This window comes from Triturus cristatus, chromosome 2_1, assembly GCF_964204655.1.
Source record: "Triturus cristatus chromosome 2_1, aTriCri1.1, whole genome shotgun sequence".
NCBI lineage: Eukaryota > Metazoa > Chordata > Amphibia > Caudata > Salamandridae > Triturus > Triturus cristatus.
In genome coordinates, this window is record NC_140581.1 from 682,271,616 (window position 1) to 682,290,081 (window position 18,466).

The window sequence follows — 18,466 nt, forward strand, 5'->3', positions numbered from 1 at the left end:
GGCCATGGTTTGGAAGGCTTACAAAGCACTCATCCGTGGTAGGGCCCTAGCCTGGGTGAGAGGCAGGACTTCTGAGCGAACTGTAAATGTCATGAGTTGGAACAAGAGACTCTCGGCCTAGATACACAACATCTTACCTGGTGTGACGCGCGGGTGTTAAAATGACTAGAAACTGCTACGCTTAAACTTCCCTTCGCCTTTAGGGATTGGCCTCTCTTCCTGCAGCTTTGGCAGTTCAATGAAAGATCACTCTCCGCTCCATGACTGGGAGCTCGTAAAGCCTTTTTTGGTAAAGATGGGATGGTTCCAAGTCTGGGGGAGGACTGTCTATCCTATTTTGGAGATCCTCACCTGCCTGGTGGTAATCAGTGTTGTGAGAGGACCCCCCTCTGCGACATCTCCTCTCACAACACTGCAGATTTGCCAGACAGGCGGCATGTTTAAAGTGCACCATCTGCTAATTTTTTGCTTAGCGAAATCAAGATCCTAAAGTGGGAATTTTTTTCACTAGACACAAACACGTGGCGCTAACGCTGAGGGGTGATAAGGCCATTCTACATTTTCCTGTCCCCGTCCGCAGGTGTTTGCATGGCAGACAAGGGCGCGGACAATCAGCGTCGGTTGCCCCCTCCCTCAGTAGGATGCGACCAGATAGCTCCTTAATGAACATGCCGGCACGTCACAGTATTCCAGAGGACCAGCCAGTGTAAACACAGTACCACCCCTAAAACTAAAGATGCTGAGGAACCGCACGCTGTGCACAAGAGAGCTCGCACTCTGAAACACTCTACATAAAGCAGAGTTGTCATTAAATCCAACATCTCTCTCCACACACCCAGAAAGGGCACTGAATAGTATAAGACAAGATATCAAGACCACTCATACATTGGTTGTCACTCCCATAAAGTTACTGCAGCTACGAAGCACAACTGTATTACAATATGCTAATAAGCTCCTTTTAAGATTGTTTTAGAGGGCAGTTTGGTGCTCTATTGTTTGGTGTTAATTTGCAATAATTCCGGTAATTTCAGTCTGATGCTTGCCCCTTGAAGAAAGGCTGAAATGACTGGTTCATTTTCATACAAGGCATAAGGCAATATGACCAGATGGAATGTACTATGGCATCCCTGCCTATCAAATGAGATGTCTTCAGCTGGTTCAAAACCAAGCTGCCAGACTCATCTTTCACCAACCTAAGTGGCAACATGCGACACCTATTATGAAAAACCTACACTGGCTCCCTGTGGCCAAGAGGTGTGTTTTCAAGCTGGGTTGCACACTCTTTAGAGGTCCTTCATGGCAACAGTCCTGCTTTTTTCTCTTCTAGGATTCAAAGATATATTCACTCCCGTAACTTGCGTTCCTCTCTTTCAAACCTACAAGTCACTCCTTCTTTTAAAAGTAAGAAGCATGGAGGCTCTAGGGATACTGTTTTGGCCCCACAATTCTGGAACTCTCTCCCTGTGGAGATGAGACTGGTTACGTCCTACGCACAGTTCAGAAAATTGGTTAAGACTCGATTGTTTGCCCAATCATATGACACTTAACCTCAGCTTCCTGCTAGCACCTCTCTGCCCAATCAGTGCCATGAAACCGTTTGGTGTACGTGCGCTATATAAAAGTTTTTAACATAACATAACATATATAAAAGTTTTTAACACAATACATGCTTGAGTATCCAAACAGCTTCATGTGCTACAAAAAGTGTCAGTAAAATGTGCATTTCGTCATGTTCTAGAGCAGAGGTCTTTGAACTGTGGGGTCAATGGCTGTGTTCCCAGGGGGGGCCCAAATGTCTCTGTAAGTAAACGAAGGTGACCTGAAGCCTGACTTTGTTAATTTGTCACATTTACAGGCTCCCTTCATTTACATGCTTGAAGTACATCTAAGCATGCTGAGCGATGTGGTGGTGAGGTTAAAGAAGTGGTGAAATAAAACAAAATATTTCACTTTTAGATGACTGCATATAAAATAATGCACATATGTTAAATGAAAAATAAATGCAAATTAAACTGTTCGGTGGGAGAGGCACATTTTATTACGTTATGAAACCTCAGTTGGTTAATGCAAAAACTCCAGATGTCTGTTAGTAAGACCAGAGAGTCCTAGAATTAAATGCTATTTAGCGCAACTCTGGATAGTGTTTATAGTGCTAATAGGACCTAGTCTGTAACTGAAATCACTGTATATATATGTCATTATTTTCAAATAATTGCATTGTTCACACTATAAGAAGGGGCAAATGATGTGACATAATGCAAAATTTTTGTGATAGTATTCCTTCTTTTTTTGTCATGTTTAGGTCGAGCCTAGCGCAGCGCGCATGTGGTGCTCTATGGGAGGCTTCTTGTCAGCGCTCAAAACTTCTCTGTGTGGATCTAACTCCTCCCACACATTGGATTGGCATTTGCGTGTGTCTTTCAATAATGAAAGCACCCAAATGGCCAAAGGCACGTGCATGTCCCACCTCTTCTTCAAATGTTCACTCCCATGGCGTTTTGCTCTTGGGAGCGAGCAGCGGCGCGCAGGGCAGGGTGGTAACTGCATTTCCTCGTCGTGGATCAGGTTACGTGCCTTTATCTTGGCGTATTTACTGGGTTTCCTGTAGTGCCTTACAGCACACAAGATTACGATTCCCTCCTAGACCCTAGGGGGTCTTTCTTGGTCATACTGTAACCTCGAAAGGGGCCCTGCAGCTGGGAGTTTAAAAACTCCGAAAGATTAAATTGTCATTATTATGTGGATTACTGACTCAGCCTACGTAAACAGCTTTTTAACCCCCTAATTAATGGAGATTAAGCTATTTTGAATGGGAAAAGGCCAGCATCTTGTTTACGGCGCCTCTGCCCTGGAAGGATGGTAAACACACATACGTACACACTCTAATGGGCTGCATCTCCAGAGCCTTATCCGGAGCCTTTTCTGAGCCAGATAAGGAAGATGCAGGAATGCGCTGAACACCCAAAGAAGACTCCTGTGAGGGCTTCTATGAACTTTTAGGGAGTGGTAGTCTTAAGACGTCATTATTAGAATATATTGTTTTTTCTCGCAGTTTTATATAGCACGCAAACTCGACCCGAAGGTATCGGCGCGCTTTGCATGAGCACCAGTAAATTACAGACGGACACAATTATTATTTTTTAGACACGAGGAGATTCATTGATTTGCTCAGAATCACAGGATGTTTGACCCTCCCAAGAGACTCGAACCCTGCTCCCCAGCTTCAAAGTCGGACTCTCTGGCCGTTAAACCACGACGGTAAATGCTTGAACGCTTCCTTGCCAGAGTTTTTTTTTTTTTAGTAAATTACACCCATAATAAAAAATGGAAGTTGGGTGCTAAGCGAGGTGCCAGTGGAGAATGTTTGCAGCTATGAATAAACTCCTGGGGGTATTAAGCGCTATATAAATGCCTGCGTCAGAATTCAGTACAACACAACAAACTTCTATATTCATGATCACACTTCCTTTACTAGTCAGGAGAGGTAGAGACTGCATGATACAAGACTCTTGAACCCCGGGTAAGTGATCTTAGACACCTAAACATATCTTGAAGCATTTCAGAAAAGAAGCTGGATTTTCCCAATTTGTGGCTCATCTACTATTAAACAGAGACAATTCACTTGTGAATGTGTCTCCCCTGAGGATCATTGGGGGTTTTTCCCAGCAAGTGTGTACGGAGTCCTTGCACTTTCTCACACACTTGCCAGCCCCCAAATAGCTCGCATTAACTTGTGCCCCTTTGGTATTGCTCTGGGCAGGGGGGTGTGGCACGAATAACAGAGTATAAAGGGCTTAAACCGAGGGTGGTACCACACACTTGACCACTCCTGCGGCAGGAAGCATCTCCCACCCTGCCTGGCACGTGGCATCGGAGCTCCTGCTGTCTCAGAACCTCCTGTCACCATGCACGGTCTGGCACTGGTGGGACTGCTGGCACTGAGTGCCACCGGCTGGGCTCTCCCTGCACTGGTAAGTCTTGCTTCGGCGGGAAAAGCGCTTCAGATATTGACTCTATCACTTCATGTGCCAAGAAGCGGTGTGGGGGGCGCTGTTGTATTTAATTAACGTAAGGAATTGACACGTTAGTTACCATCGGTTCCTAGCGAGGGTCAGTTGTAGGAACAATTTGAACAAAGCTCTTTTCGGATACTACGTAGTGCTTTCTGGACCTAGAACTTCCATGTCATGTATTTGTATTTTTATATTTTACCTTAAACATTTGTTCCCTAGTAGATACACTTAGAGTGAGGAGTAGGGACCCGTTCCTATCGACTGTCTCTTGAACATCTATTGTGAATGTGTTTTTTTAAGGAAATATGTTTCGCTGTCAATAGAAGCTGAAGCAAAAGCGCATAGCACTTTAAATAAGTACTTCTCAAAACAGTGCTAGAATATGCCTAGTAGTGTCGAAACTTCCACATTAAAGAATAGTAGATGTCGTAGCACCCAGGATAATGTGCTGCATGGCTAAATAGTTATGAGGTATTAAAGGCGAGACCTTTTGGCTTTGCCAATGCTTGTTACACATGGTGGCACCGTGTGGACAAAGATTTCAACATATTAGTAGCAGTTACATACCCTAATAAAGCAGTATGCAATTCAAAGATGGCCAGGTAACCTTTGGGAAGGGTATTCCTCTGTGTGGGGACACATTTTGCCATGTTTTTTGTGACATTTGACTCATTTGAGCCAGAAGCTTTTTTTGTTTGTTAACATCTACAGATTAGGCAGTAGATTATGTGCCAAATGTAGAAAATCTATAATCATGCAGAAAACGTTCATGCTGCAGAATCCCATAATTCCAGTGGCCCTGAGTATTAGATAGGCTGCCACAAAATTATATTGCATTTAAGATAAAAACAAGTGCTTTCAAATAATACATTTTAGTGACAGTTAATCGGACTGCCCCAGATCATTATTTTTATGCCTATTAAAAAGTTGCATTAGTGAGGCAGATGCAGTGGCACTGGGGCCCAGAAGTGTGAGGTTCCCAAATTATCTCATTTATGACTGTCTACCTTTTCAAAAGAGGCATGGGGGCTCATTTTCCTTGCGGGTATTAGAGCTTACTGCAAATAGACAGGCAGGACATGGGAATTCCTTATTTTTCTGAAAGGGACAGAGGGTCTGTTTCCAGAGTTTAGTGATGGTGAGGCATGGTGGGGAAGGGGTAAATGAGGCAGAGGAGACAGCCTGCTACTCAGGGCCACAGCTATTATTAGTGCAGGAGGTGTAGTTGTTTTGGGGCCAGGAGTGCAAATGGTTCACAATACTTGTATAGATTTCAACGTGCACCTGTGTAGGACATCATAGCATGTAACGACGGGATGTGCAGTCTTTATCTAGCTGCAAATTCGAGCTTTTTATATTTTTAGTAAAATCTTGATGCAAAGTTAATAAGCAGGAAACGAAAGTATTTAGCTGGAATGCATTCGTCCACTGGAGAACCATTTAGTAATGAACACCACGAACTCTGGCGAGTACAAATAAGGGGAAAATAAAACTTTAAAAAACCCACAAATTATGTACGTTTCCAGCCATTACCGAAGCTTTGCAAAAGTTAGAGCACTGACACGAAAGTTTACTAAGGGTGGCCGGTCTCCTTAAATATTTTAAATATTTAAAGTTAATCTAAAAACTGGAGGGTTAGTTTTAGCTCTAATTACCCTGCAATACAAGTGACGGCCATAGAGTGGCAGCATCGGCCAAGCATGCAATTAATTATACAACCAGCGCTTGAAACACTAATGGGCAGGGTACTTCATTTGTTATTTAGCAAGGCAAGTCAAGGATCAAATGTAGGACCCATACGATGGGGAAAACACGGTATTTCAGCAGCTCGACGTCAGTTATAAAATCAACAACATTGAGATGCACGAGGAAGTAGTAAATAATCAATAATACATAGAAAATAAAATATATGCTAAATACTTTGAACCCTGCAGATCTAAGGATGAATTATGCCTGTATGAATTTATTTACAATGTTGTGATGCTCTCGGTGCCTAGGAGAGGAGCACTAGAGGCGTTGAAGAAAAGCGAGTCAGATGCAGGAGCAGGCCCGGGGGCTGCCCAGAAGCTCAGGAGGCCTTTTTCCAATATACTAAATCCATTTAGGGATTCAGAAAAGGTTTTTGGAATCACTTTGTGGATTTAGAAATTAATACCTAATCTTAGTTTGGAAGGGGCACGTTCAAGGCTCTCCTTCCAAACTGAGATTTGGCCCCATGTGTGTTATTAACTCATGAGTTGGGATGGGAACTCATTTAAAACAAGCATTGGCAACGCCATTAGTTCACGCTTTTGCGAGAGTTAGAGCTGTTGGCGTTGTAAATGACAAAGTCTTAGACACGTGTGTTATGGAATGGAATGGATGTATGAGTTGTGAAGTAGAATTATGTGGGGTGTATTGTAATTGTAATTTGTGGAATTATGTGGTGTGGAGTGGATTTGGATTTGTGTAGTGGAATTATGTGCCATGGTGTGCAGTGGAATTATGTGAATAGTAATGATGTCGTTTTTGAGTGGGATTTTACATCATGGAGTGGGATTGTGTGTCATGGAGTGTAAGTATGTGGAATGGCATTTTGTGTTGTGGAGTGGTATGCAGTGGGTTTAATTATGGTGTGTGCTTTGGCATGATGTGGAATTCTGTGGTATGGATTGGATGTATGTGGTGTGTTGTGTAATTGTGTTGTTGAATTTAATTATGTGGTTTGGTGTTGAATGATGTGCTATGGAATGGAAATGTGTTGAGTTGAATTGTGTGGCATGGAACTGTGTGGTATTGAGTGAAATTATGCTGATTGGAATTATGTGGCATGGTGTGGAGAGTATTTATGTGGATTGTTGCTATGTTAAACATCACAGACTGGGTGTGGAGGTAAAATTAATATGGAACTGCAAACAACTGATTTCCAGACAATGCTCCAACAGTCAACTGCAATGCATTAGGGGATAGAAAATGCATACGGAGCAACATCTTCACAAAAACTTAACAGCTCTAAAACCAATGCACTTTTCTAAAAGTGTCAATTGTGATTGAACTGCAATGTATCCATTGTTTCAATGCATGACACTACGAGCCATTTACTCACTGTCAGACAGTTGTCGAAGGAACTGCTAAGGTGAGGGACAAGTAAGAGAAAGTGAGACAGATACTTTAAGGTGATCTAAAGAGTATGAGGTTAACTGTAAAAACATGATATTTGAAGAGACTGAAGGGGTGATTTTAAGAATCTGAGGGGGCGATGAAGAGAGGAGGAGCCCTGGGGAAGATTTTGACGCGAGTTCTGAGGGATATGGAACCAAGTAAATACAAAGTATGCATAGCAGGTCTCAAAAGCTCAACCTAAAAGAGTCCAGTATCCACGCCTAAACTAAAACAGTGTGTTTAAGACAGTGACATAGCTATCTCGATGTCACCTGACCAGAATATGTAGTCATGTGGAGGCTCTCCTATCATGACATCAGGTGGTGTGCACTTATATCACAGGAGTAGTATGCGTGCATCTTGAGAAAACTATGTTAATCAATATTCATACTGACGGCTAGCTACACAGAGAAGCACTGGGGCGCAAATAGCTTGCAGTAGCAGAAGAAAATACATAAGGTATAACAGTGTGAGTCAGCCATGCCACAATAATGGATATTAACCTGTCCATGGCGTTTTTAAAGAGGGCATATGACCATTGCATTTAAACCACCCGATTACCAATATGTTTAACAAGGCTTTTCAGATATGAAATGCTTTAATGCAAGACACTGGTTTCTTAAGTCACAGATAATGTTCACTTTTGCCAGCTCAAAAAGCAATGGGTATGCTGCTTGCGTTAATCCGAAATACTTGTGATTTCTCTGCAAAATGCGTAGGTATTTGTCAATCCTGAATGGTATCTACAATTGTTTACTGGTGAGGGGACGGATAGCGCTGGTTCGGCCTTCATGTTGTCTTTGCCGTAGTTGTGGACAAGCTTCACACATATAAACATTCCCTCAGTCCGAAAGCCATTCTGCTACTACCTTTCATACCACCCTGCCCCTCCCCCTTGGAAGCTTGTATTATGCTATAATCCTAATGCATTGCTCATTTCTGATAGAAAGATACTGGAAGGTAAAAAGACAATAATACGCCCTGGTTTCAATGATAATTAACTCACTTCAAAACGTTGAAAATCTGAAATCGATGTTGCTATTGTACAATAATCGTGTTCACAACAAATTATCACAAACTGAGGTTACCAGATTGCTAAATCCTAGGCTTTCTTTAGCAACATATTCTACAGTTGAATTACTTGTTCATAATTTTTTAAGCAATTGGATTGACATTAACAAACTTGAAAACGTTGACCTGAAAAACAAAAAAACCAGACTTCGATGTGGTGGTGGCTGGGATGGGAGGGTATCTTCCGGTAACCCTAACACAAAAAAAATAAAATTAAAAAGCGCACTACTAAAACCGCACGAGCTCCCGCAGTGTCATGCAAAGCTGCTTTCAAGGGGCTGGGATTCATGGGCTCGTCTTCTAACGCTGCATGCAAGAACTGACCATGACCGACAACGGCACTGCTTATTTACTAAGCCCAAGGCTGAGATTCCATCCGGCCATTCCGTGGGGTGGACGGGCCTGAGCAGGGTGTGCGGGCCGTGGGTGAACAATGATCTACGCCCCCTGTCGGCACGCGCTCATGGAGGTTCTGGGCACAGTGAGGGCGGGCTGGGGTATAACGGATCAGAAGGTGGAGCCCAGGGCGCCTCCGCAATGGCAGGCCGTGACCTGCACTCCTGACCTCTTGAAACACAATATGGAGAGAAGGGCGGGGGGACCATTGTCAACATAAACGCACACTGGCTGCTGTTTTGTGCACCAGGCGTTCTCTAGAAAGTTATGCCTTGGGGCTGACACCACTCTCAGGCTCAGGGGCGCCGCCAAGGGTGATAGGTGATCAACTCATCTCAGGAGTCCCGTTCTCACCCAGAAGCAGGACAGCGCTTGCTAGCATGAGTGGGGCGGGCTGGACTGGACTCTTAAGCTCCCAGTTCAGAGGCCACTCTGGCGGACTCAGGCAGGTTCACACAGTTATGGAGGAGGGGGTGTGATGCCTGCGAGAAGCCTCACACACACAAAGAGGTGCTCTGTGTGAATAAATAAGAAATAAAAAGAGAGGAAGCCATTGCAAGCCGGGACGTTATCACTGCCCCAGCGGGAAAATGAATGCCATTTTCTTTGAAGAAAATGTTAACGCCAGAAGAGAGGCAATTTCTGTCAGTCATGCCATGTGTTGTACAAAATCACCCCTGTAATTCCATACATCTCTCAGCAGCTCTCACTTATCGCGATCACCACCATGTCATGGGCTGAACAAAACCAGTGCAGCCAGCCGGTGACGTCAGCACAGAACAGAGTAACTGCTGGGCACGATGGGGTATGTAGCCTCTGCAGCGCTGGTGCAGCAAAAGAAGCATATTGAAAACACATGATGAGCTGCAGGCGCGCAACACCCATTGGACTCACCGGGCTTCAGCCCCCCCCCCGTCGTGTGCGGCAGCCCGGGATGAGACACCTTCCCGGGCAAAAAAGCAGCCGCACCCGAGCACTTCACAGGTCTTTAAAAGACCATTTGCATGTTAATGAGGCCTTGCTGTTGTTTCACCCCTTCTAAGAGCCCCTGCAGCTCCACTCTGCCTATTTCTTAAAGTTCAGCCCCCCCCCGAAATTTTTCCTCAGCCCCCCCCGAAATTTGGCTCTAGTTGCGCCTCTGATGAGCTGCATGTCCCGGCAGGCTGTGTGCACAACACTTAGCAGGGCGGCAGGGGAAGCTCGGGTGCTTGGAAATGGTGGCGGCGGGAGGAAGAAACAGGCGCCCTCGGAAAATAGCCTCTAACATTTGACCTCTGTCTTTGAATGCACAGCAAATGTAACGAGATAAGAACAGGATTTACAGCCCTGTTTACAGAAACGGACCTCAAAGTGACTGAAAACATCTAGCGCTCGTGTCAAATGCTCATAGAGAAAGGGAAAAGTAGTCCTTAAACAGACGCTACAATGGAACAAGTGGAAGGGTACAAGTACTGGGGAACTGCTCTGTGTGGCTGAACAACTGACAAAAAGGAGGGATTAACAGGAAAGGTTAACCACTTGGAAGCAAGAATGTTTAAAGGACACTGAAACAAACAATTGAAAAGCAATAGGCAGGCTGTAAGCCCACAAAGAAGTATACGCAAAGAATATGTAACAGGTCTCGAAAGCTCAACCTAAAAAGTAAGTGAGCCCCATCCCTTTTGCACCCCTTCACCTTTGTGAAATGTTGAAAAAAAGTTTATAGTGACGTAGGTGGTGGTACAGGGAGCCACTGCCAACTCTTCTGAGAAACTTTAAAAAAAGGAAAACTTTCTTTCAAACACTAATTACGAGCACCTGCGCCTCCTTGCCTTTAATTCTTCCAGTTACAGGACTCTGTTGACACAGAATGAGCCAGGCATGCACATCAGCATCTGTCTGCACTTCTTCACTCTCTTCCTGTGACAGAACTCTGTTGTTATGGAGTATACCCACCAGCCACGGCCCGTAAAGGGCGTGCCACCGGGCGGTGACGTGGGGTTGGGGAGGGGCAGGGTGGTGGGTTGTAAAATGCGGCATATGGACGATTTCAGGTAAGTAATGAAAAAAGTTAATTTCTTACACTCACCACATATGTCTGGAAGTTCGGGCTGGACTGTTCCCATGAGGCACAGGGTCAAAACTGATTTGCATATGGCCAGGTCTAAACTGGGGTGGCATGGTGAGCAAAAGAATGATGGATTTAACCCAGATCTCTTGACTGGGGGTGAATGTTTTGATTTGTTCTGCATTCCGTCCATCAATTGTGTGTCTTTTGCTTTATTGTGAACGTCCATGGCTTTTGGAAAGGCTGCTTGGGAAATTATCTGGACATATTCTGCAGTGGCATCCACTTGCCTTACAGCCGACAGTGCTGCCTTTCTGGAAGGACCTGACCCAGCAGTAGCTGGGTTGTTTGCTCCTGGTTGATAGCTGCCTGAGAAGCAATAGTGTTGCAGTTGTAGCAACCACCTTTCAATTCTTGGGGTGCGTGTTGGGAGGTTCACTGGAACAGGGTGACTGGGCTCCTACAATCTGTCATGGTCACATAGGTAGAGGAAAAAAATTGGCTAGGGCTTCCATCTCTATCTCGGCGTGGGGGGACTCTAAATCTGCCTAGGCTCGCAAACTCAATGGGGCCCATTCTGTTTTTGAACTAGCACTGCACAAGTCCAACTGGATTGGCATCCACAACTAGTCCTGTTTTCCTCTTGGATCGAAACAGACCAACGTTGTGTCTCGTAGTAGTTTTGTATTAAACAACAGGAGCGAAAACCCATAAACCTTGTTGAGATCAGGGTAAGTGTGCAAAAGACAACAACATTTCTCAACTGGTATCATTTAAAAAAGACAGTTAGAAATGCATGTACAGAGCATTTCAGTAAAAAAGGAGAGACTCTCAGTCGGTAAACTTTGAAAAATATGCACATGGCATCATGTATTTAAAAAGGAATGGCAAGGGCAAAGGAACATAAATGAAATGAAAAGTTGTAACAGCACTGCAAGCAAAATTAATTAGCGTGAACAACTCGAATTGTACTTGGTGCTCAGGTGTGTTCGTGACACAACGGTGTGGCGACGCAAGTGACAATGTGAAATCAGCTAGGAACGGCGCGAAGTGAAGTGGAGTAAACAATTGTACAGTGAAATCAGAGGTTCTGGTCGCAAGTTTTCAAATTGATAATTTATAGTCAGTTATTCATAGAACCATTAGAGAGATGTCCCATCAATTGCGCTGACAGGTCGACGGCGTTTCGATCCAGTAATTTAGGATCATCATCAGGACCGGGTTGGCATAATAAGACGGTGCTGGCGATTAAAACTTAAAGGGTGATCAATCAGCGGTAGAACGGAAGCAAGCAGGGAACCAGGCAGGAAACACGAGTACCTGGGAGAGTGGAGGAGCCGTGCACTAAATTCTATCGGCGTATCTAGGGAATTGGATGAAGTTGCATCTGAATAGTTCTCGATGGTGGAGCTCAAGGGCCGTGTCTGAGAAGAGCATCGGCAGTGCGGAATAGTTGGAGCGGCAGCGGGAACTGGATAGTGGTTGAATGAGAGCTCGGGAGCCGTATCCGGGGAGTACTCGGTGTGTAAAAGTTTAAAGCTCTAATGAATAGAGAATCCGATAGTGGTTGAATGAGAGCTCGGGAGCTGTATCCAGGGAGTACTCGGCGTGTAAAAGTTTAAAGCTCTAATGAATAGAGAATCCGTTGGGAGCGGAGGGCGTCTAAGTCAGCCTGTGTCCGTCGCGATCAGTTGCGGTGTGTAGTAGGGCATCCTTCACGCTCAAGAATGTAAGTCTGGGTGTTGTTCTCCATTCCCATTTAGAGAGCAACTTAGTAAGGGCTCTTATAGGTTCAGTCGGGGTGGCAAAATTCAGAATGAACCAGCCATAGTAACTGGCCATCCCCAGAAAACGTCTGACTTAGGGGCAGGTGCTTTCTCAATGAACAAGTTACTTACCCTAGGTAATGCTCTCTGTGGTGGATAATCTATCTAACTGCAGATTCGGCAGATGTTGTGCAAAATAACCCTAAGTCTTCATCGGTTTGACAGCTTGGTTGTGTTCCTTCTTCCTCAGTGGTGGTGTAGATTCCCATATGGGTGGAGTTCAGTTCTGGCCGGGGTCGGTTTGGCTTGAAATTGTTCATGGTCCTTTACATTCACTGATGTTCCTGTGTTGTTTAGGGTTGTGACTAGTGTATCCAGTACTTCAGCCTCGCACGTGGATTGAGGCATCTTCAGTCGCACTTCTCTGCTGGCCTAATGGATGCTCCTTAATCCTCTTTTGTCACCCTCTGTTATAAAGTCTGGTGGGGCTCTTTGGCGTTTGTTTCTTGGCAATATGTTGCTGACTGGTGGAAAGGTGTTTGCTCGCTTACTCCGTTTCTTTTAGTTATTCCCACGTTGTCAAACTCTCATGAAATAGTTCTCCTGACACATTTGAAGCACCTCTTCCCCTGGGTGGGGCCTCTGGTTATCAGGTGTGGCTCCTAGCTGCAGTTTCCACGTGTGTTCTGAGCTGTTCTTGAGGTAGTGGATTCCCAGGCGACCCTTTTCCTTTGTTTTGTGTTGATTATTTCTTCCTTGACTCAAGGTGGTGTGGTTTGCTCAGGCTTCAGGGACACCTTGGCCAGGGCTACCTCAGTTTGCTCCACCCTGTTGTTTGAAATGTTTGTGCCAGTGGGCCAATATTGATATTTCTTCTAGTTTCATCCATGGCTTGTGGAGTATTAGTCGTTGAAGCTTCGATGATGTACAACCCTATAGGAACATGGAGCACAGGGGCGAGTATTTAGCAGCGGCGTGGAGAAGCACCCCAGGGGGAGAGTTGGAAAAAACAAACTCTCAGAGTGTTGAAGCAAAAGAAAAAAGTAGTTCCCAAAAAGTAATCAGTGGAAGGAGAAAAGCCAGCCAATCAGAGCGATGGTAAAGAGGCATTCCCACAGGGGAGGGACAGGCACAAGACGGACAAGTTGGGACAAAGAGAGCCATCAAATAAGAAGGAATCGGGGGGCGTGGCTTGGCGCCTGAGTGGATGGCGGCGCCTGGGTGAAGCTCCGGGACCCGTGGGGAAGGTTCGGCGTTCCGAGGACGGCTGCCGATTCAAAGCGAGCGTCAATGGCTGTCTGAACATCTCGGGTATGTTTTGGAGCCCTCATAGACCTCTTTACCGGTATTAGCTCTTTATTTTCCTTGAGGGGAATGCTCTAGCTGCGCCGTTTCGGATGCGGCCGCCATTTTGAATTTTATCGCGCGAGCGCACCTTCCCTCACAGCAATGAAAAAACGCATCCCAAACAAAGCGAACTCAACATGCTCTTTCTCCTTGTTTATTAACTAACTTCATGCCATTCATGTTCCCTCAGCTATGTGGCAGCCACTTATATAAGGAGACCTGGGACATTGTAGAGCCTTAACCTTTTTGCTCCTCCCTCAGCAAATTTTTATGGAGACTTTTTCGTTTTTCACAGCATGTTTATGGGATGCACTATTACCACACTGTGGTGATTCTATCTTCCTCTGCCATTAGTATGATTTTTAACGGAGGCTGCTACTGAGATACCTCTCATACTTACCTGTTGACGCGCTTCATTCAGTTTCATGCTCTCACATTTTCTTATGCTGATGTAATAGACTGTGGCACACCCCCTTTTTGACACGTTTTTCAGCTTTTTAGTTTACTTCTATGTGAGTCATACTTATGTTTCGCAGAGGGCACGGAGACAGAACATGAACAAGTGTTTTTGTTTTTGACGAACGGAGTTCTCCCTGTTTTACCTTGCCATTGCTCTTTGCGCTTGGTGCCCGCTCGTTGTGTCTGAATACTAGCACACTAGTACGGGCTCAGACTGTCCTAACAGAGTTTTATGGGTAGAACAAAGACACCACATTCTTTTTTCTCCAAACCAAAACGTATTTTTATAAAAAATTCGAAGATTTTTTCAGAACTTTCTGAGTTAGAAAACTCCTTAGCCCTCAATTTAAATACAATATTGGAGCCCCCGTCCACAGCTTCAGAAAAATCCAACACTAAACGCCTAAAGAAAGACCCTCCATCGCCACCTAAATCGACTTCACCGGTATCAATGGAGTTACTGTTGGAAGAGATCAGAGCTCTTCGGCCATTTATGGAAGAAACAAATACCAAACTACAAGTTCTTACGGACAATTGGTCTCAACTGGAGGCTAGAGTCTCGTCAGTAGAGCATAATATATCCTCTTTTAAGGAAACCTGTGTTACTGTTTCTCATCTACACTCTCAGGTTTCTACGCTTCAAAAGCAAGTTGAGGACTTGGAAAATCGCAGTAGACGCAATAACCTACGCATTTACGGCCTAGGTCGCCCTCCAGCTCATTCTACGCCTGCATCACGACCTAGAGGAGTCATCATATACTTTTTCGAGTACACAGATCTGTTGAAGGTTCTCTCAGCAGATAGAGCATCTCCTAAGGTTACATGGTCTGGCTCATCACTATTCTTTGCGCAGGACTATGCTAAAGCCACTGCTAACAGACGCAAAGCCTTTTTGAACATGCGTGAAGACTTGCGCTCAATCGGAGCTAGATATGGTCTTTTCCATCCGTGCCTATTTAAAGTTACATATAATAACAAAACCACCACGTATGAGGATCCTGTGCGTTTGCAAAGTTTTATTAATTCTTGCAAGCCGGCCACCATGGATTCCTCTGGTTCGGCTTCTGCTCTTTGAATCTTTAATATGGTTTTTTCGCTAGCAGATTGTCTGAATTTTTGTCTCTTTCTTTCAAATGTTTGGTAAATTGTTGTTTGTACCTTGTTTGCAGATGTTTTTGTTGTGCTTCCCCTTTTGAGATTTTGTCTTTTCATGTTCCTCAGTTACCCGATCAATGTCTTTCTGTACAAATATTCTAATGCTGATCCAATTTTGTCGTCGCAGGCTCCCTATTTCTGCTTTATGATGCCTTCCCAGCCTTCCGCTTTGCTGATCCCTGGTGCGTCGTCCACCCCATGTGGTTCCACCCTCCTTCCTGTCTTTGCTTGGTTGCTCCCTATGTAGGGATGTTTCCCTTTTGTATACCCATCCTTTCTATTTTCTTTTTCTTTTAGCTTTTCTTTCTTTTATCTATTCTTTCTATTTCTTCTTTTTCTTCTTCGAATGCATTCGGATTCCTTTTCTTTCCAATATTTTGTTCTGTTTCTTTGGTATTCTTTCTCCTTTTTTCTATCTCCATTCTATCTAGCTGCTCCCGAATCCATACTTTCTGTTCACTATTCTTTCTTCGTATTGATTTTATTCATTTTACTGTTATCAATTTTTTCCTCTCCTACCTTTTTATTGATATGTTTATTAGGTCTCAGTCATTTAATGATTTTTTTCTTACAATTGTTTATCGCATTGTATATTTATGGTTTAATGATTTGATTCATATAAAGTTGAGTTCAGGGTCACCACATGGAATATTAAAGGTTTGAATCATCCTATTAAAAGACAATGAGTATTATCCCATCTAGCTCGATTAAAAACTGATGTTGCTTTCCTTCAAGAAACCCATTTATCTGATACTGAAGCAACTAAATTAAAGAAGAGTTGGGTTGGTAATGTGATTTCTTCTCCAGCTTTGGGTAAGAAAAATGGTGTTCTCATTCTATCCCATAAAAAGTTTGATGCCTCTCTCATTTCTCAAGAAATTGACTCTGATGGTCATTGGGTTATTGTTAAATTACTTATTGATAAGATACCGTTAGTTTTCTTTAATGTGTATGCTCCAGTTTCTGTTGACAATACTTTTTGGTTACAGATTTCTGATAAATTACTCTCACTTGATGATGATTATATTATTTTTGGCGGTGATTGTAATCAAATATGTGATCCCATTTTGGATAGGAATTCCCCAGTCAGATTTGTACATCATAAAATGCACTCACAATTTAATTCTGCCATTCACCAAAATTTTAGTCGATATCTGGAGATTGTGTCACCCTGACTTACAAGAGTACAGCTTCTTCTCCCCCCCCACACAAATCACAGTCTCGTATTGACTACCTCTTCTTTAGTAAACCTCTAACGCAACATGTTCTCCACTCCTAAATTGGTTCCATTTTAATTTCGGACCATGCCCCAGTTTTTGTTGATTTTGACCTAATTCCTTACACTTCGTATGCTGGACGTTGGCGATTTAATAATTCATTGCTCATAGATCCTAGTTTTTCTAGCCAATTCAGTTCTTTCGCTTCAGAATTCTTCACCATAAATACAACTCTTGATTCCTCTCCCGCTATGATTTGGGACTCCATCAAGGCAGCCGCAAGGGGTTTCATTATCAATTTCATTTCTCAGAAGAAAAAGAGTTCTGAGAAACGTTCGGCTCAATTGCTTGCCAAAATTAAAAAACTTGAATAGGCCTACTATCATTCCTATTCTGAAACTTCTTTTAAAGACCTTATTACTGCTAAGATTGCTTTTAATAAATTCTCCACGGAGGCAGCTTCCTCCTATCTACTGAAGAGTAGTGCTCGCTACTATGGAGGTCAGAACAGAATGGGGAAATTACTGGCTAATTACCTTAAAGCTCGTAGGAATCGAATTAGGATAAATTCCCTGATCAATTCTAATGGTGATACTCTTCTTGAGGATGAAGATATCTTGTCTGAATTTATGTCCTTTTATAAAACTCTTTACACTCCGGAAACCCAACCCCTTCCTTCGGACTTGTCTTCTTATTTTCAATCCATTAGTCCTCCTCATTCACAACATATTGATTTCGACCCGTTACAGATAGATGTTATATTGGCGGAAATTACTCATACTGTGTCGGTTTTACGTCAAGGTAAAACACCTGGCCCCGATGGTTTTACCATTGAATTTTATGATCATTTTTCAAAGCTTCTTCTTCCCCAACTTCTTCTTTTATTCAATTTCTTTATTGAGAATGGATCGTCTCTAGGCACTTTTCAAGATGCTATGATTTGCTTAATTCCTAAGGAAGGCAAGGACCCTTCTCTTTGTAAAAACTATCGCCCTATATCTTTAGTTAATACAGACTACAACATTTTTGCTAAAATTCTTGCTTTACGTATTGACCCTGTTTTGCCTGAACTTCTTGGACCGGAGCAGTCAGGCTTCGTAAAGGGCCGTTTATCTTCTGACAACTCTAGAGTCTTTTTTAATATTCTTAGCAAGGCTTCTTCAATAGATTACCCGCTTGCTGCCATAGCTTTAGACGCTGAAAAAGCTTTTGATAGGATAGGGTGGGACTTTATGTTCCATGCCTTGAAATGGATAGGGTTCTCTACCAAATTGATCCCATTGATTTCTCTGTTGTATTCTGGTCCCAAAGCATCTATTTTTGCTAATGGTAAAGTTTCTGATTATTTTTCTCTTTCTAGAGGTGTACGTCAGGGTTGTCCTTTATCCCCCCTTTTATTTGTAGTTGCGTTGGAACCATTTCTTACTAAAATTAGACAGGATGCTCAAATTACGGGCTTCCAACTAGGCACCCATCAAGTTAAAATGTCTGTTTATGCAGATGATATTCTTTTATATAGCTCCAATCCTGATACTTCTTTTCCCCCTTTCCTTTCTCAGGTGGATGCGTTTTCAAAAATTTGTGAAGTTCTGCCCCTTAATATTTTGTGCCTCAAACATTATTTTACTCACACTGGCTTTTCCTGGCAACCCTCAAAATTAAAATATTTAGGTTTATGGTTTTCCCCATCTATTTCGGAAACGTTGAAACAGAATTTTGATTATCTTACTAAGAAACTGAGTGACTCAATTACTAAATGGCACCCTCTTTTTCTCTCCTGGTGGGGTAGATTAGACTCTATTAAGATGATGCTTGCTCCCATTATTTTATATTCTCTTTCCATGATTCCTATTC

At 43.4% G+C, this 18,466-nt stretch overlaps 1 protein-coding gene across 2 annotated transcripts in view; it reads right to left on the minus strand.

Annotated features, from left to right (window-relative positions):
• Positions 1 to 18,466, minus strand: part of MCC (MCC regulator of Wnt signaling pathway) — a 1,374,593-nt gene that overhangs the window by 21,830 nt on the left and 1,334,297 nt on the right. The gene's annotated exons all lie outside the window — the stretch shown is intronic.